Source organism: Vicugna pacos, unplaced genomic scaffold (genome assembly GCF_048564905.1).
Source record: "Vicugna pacos unplaced genomic scaffold, VicPac4 SAC-SAT, whole genome shotgun sequence".
Taxonomy (NCBI): Eukaryota; Metazoa; Chordata; class Mammalia; order Artiodactyla; family Camelidae; genus Vicugna; species Vicugna pacos.
In genome coordinates this window covers 41,988,370-41,990,869 of record NW_027328721.1, presented here as the reverse complement: position 1 = coordinate 41,990,869, position 2,500 = coordinate 41,988,370, and the positions used below count along the sequence as shown (strand labels likewise).

General features: G+C 78.0%; 1 non-coding gene across 1 annotated transcript; it reads left to right on the top strand.

Annotated features, from left to right (window-relative positions):
• The first annotated feature begins 1,340 nt into the window (after positions 1 to 1,340).
• LOC140692254 (5.8S ribosomal RNA) lies at positions 1,341 to 1,493 on the top strand. The gene has a single exon (XR_012067825.1). It is a non-coding gene; the product is annotated as a 5.8S ribosomal RNA (ribosomal RNA).
• The last annotated feature ends 1,007 nt before the right edge of the window (positions 1,494 to 2,500 follow it).

Here is a 2,500-nt window from a genome sequence, read left to right as displayed (position 1 = left end):
GCACCACCGCGCGCACCCACCCGTGGTCTCGGCCGGACGGCCTCCTGTCCCGAGGCGACGCCGCGTCTGTCCGCGGCGCCTCCGGCGTCCGTGTCTCTCTCTCTCTCTCTCCCCGCCCGACCTCCCCGCCACTTCCCGAGAGGCGGGTCCGAGGGCTCTGTGGGCTGGGCCGTGCCCGCCCCCCCTCCCCATGCCGCGCCCTCGTCTTCCCGGCGCCGGCCGCTCCTCCTGGCCGTGGCCGCCTCCCGCTGCTCGCCCTGGGCCGGTTCCCCCGGGTCGGTCGTCGGCCCTCTGCTCCTCCGATCCCGCCGCCCCGCCTTGCCACGTGCCTCTCGCCTTTCCCCCCCCACCCGAGCGAGCTTCGGGCCTCTTTTCCCCGTCCGGCCGCCTCTCGCCCCCCGCCTCCCGCCCCACGCGCCCAAGGCGCCCCGCCCGCTTGCGCCCCGCGTCCCGTCGTGGGCCCCCCTCGTCCCCCGTGGCGAGAAGGGGACCCCGGGAACTGCGGGTGCGGGTTGGGGGTCCTGCCGGGCCTTGGGGGGTTGGGGGTGGAGGTGGGAAGGAGGGCGTGCGGTCTGTCTGGACGCGGGGGGAGGGCCCTCTCTGCCCGGCCTCGTGGGGAGTGGGGTTAGGTTGCCGTCGGCACGCGTTGGCGTTGGCGGTGGGACTCGGTGGTGGCGGGGGGCGGTGGCCGGCCGGTGCACGGTGTGGCCCCGTGTCGAGGGCCCGCGGCGGCGAGGACCGCCGGCCGTGGCCGGAGTGTGGCGGTCGGCGTCGGGGCGGTGGCCGACGTTTGGGGCTCCGGGTGGGGGGGGTCCGTGCCGTCCACGCCTCCCTCGCCCGCCTCGCCCTCTCCAGGTACCTAGCGCGTCCCGGCGCGGAGGTTTAAAGACCCTTAGGGGGGAGTCGCCCGTCCGCCTTGGGGTCGGGGCGGTCGGGCCCGTGGGGACTCGGGAGGTCCGTCCCTCGTCGTCCCCCAGACTCCGCCTCCCCTGGGCCGGGGCGCCGCACCACGTCGCTCGCCGCCGCCGCCGCCGCCGCCGCGGCCGTCGGGTGGGGCCTCGCCCGCCCGGCGGCCCGTCGGGACGGTCGGTGGCCGCGTGGTTGGTGCGCCCCCGCGTCCCTGCGGGAGGCGGGAACCCCCGGGCGCCTGTGGGGTGTCCGAGCCGGCACGCGCCGTGCCGGTGCCGGCTGCGCCCCGTTGTGAAACCTTCCCGACCCTCCGGTCTGATTTCTCTCTGACTCGGCCGGCCCGAGGCGACCCCCCACCTCACCCTCCCGGGGTGTGGTGGGCGGGAGACGTGCCGTGCCACAGAACCAAAGGCAGAAAAAAATTCTCGTACGACTCTTAGCGGTGGATCACTCGGCTCGTGCGTCGATGAAGAACGCAGCTAGCTGCGAGAATTAATGTGAATTGCAGGACACATTGATCATCGACACTTCGAACGCACTTGCGGCCCCGGGTTCCTCCCGGGGCTACGCCTGTCTGAGCGTCGCTTGACGATCAATCGCGCCCCCCCGCGGGTGTGTGCCCGTGGGGGGTCGCGCGGCTGGGGGTTTCCTCGCAGGGCCGCGGTGCCCTCCGTCCCCCTAAGTGCAGACACGGTGCCTCTGCCCTCGCGCCGTCTGTCCCTCCTGCGGCCGACCCCGCCCCCGCGCCCGGGAGGGTGCGGGCGGCGGCGGGCGGCCGGCAGGCGGCGGCAGGCGGCGTCGAGGCCCGGGAGGTGCCGCCCGCGAAAGGGAAGGGAGGAAAAAGATGGGGGGGGAGCTCGCGCGTGGCCGTGGCCATGGCCGTGGCCGTGGCCGCCGCGGTCCCACCGGGAGCCCCCCTCGCGCCGCAAGCGGTCTCTGGGGCGCGTCCCCGGGTGTGTCGCGGTGGTGCCGGGGTGTGGGTGGGGGCGGTTTGGGCCTCCGGGCCGCGCCGCCCCCCACCCCCCTGCCGCGCGCCCCCGCGGCCCCCGCCTCGCCCCGTCGGGACGGGCGGCTCTCGCCGTGGCCGAGGCGCGCGCGCGGCCGCGCCCCGGGGATGCGTGCCCCGGCGGCGACCCGCGGGACGCCGCGGCGTCGCTCGCCGCTGCGCGCTTTCCCCCGGGCTGCGGCCGCGGCCGCGCTTCGTGCCCCTGGGCCCTCGGGGTGGCGTTCGTCGGGGGGGGGGCGCCGCCGGGCGTCCGTCGCCCGTCGGGGACGTCTCGTGGCCGTGCGGAGGACGGGTGGGAGCGGAGCGGAGCGGAGCGGGGCGGCTCGCGCCGGGGCGGTTGGCGTCGCGTGGTGGGGGAAGGGGCCCCGACGGTCGCCGCGGGGCGGCCGCCGGGTTCCTCCCGACCCGCCCGCCTCCCGACCGACGGCCGCCGCCGCCGCCGCCGCCGCCCCCTCTCCCCTCCTCCCCGGCACGACGATGCCTCCGGCCTGGGCCCGGCGTCGCGCGCGCCTTCCCCTCTCGCCGCCGCCCGCCCGTCCCGTGCCACGTCGCCGGCTCGTGCTCCCGTCCCGTCCCGTCCGCCTC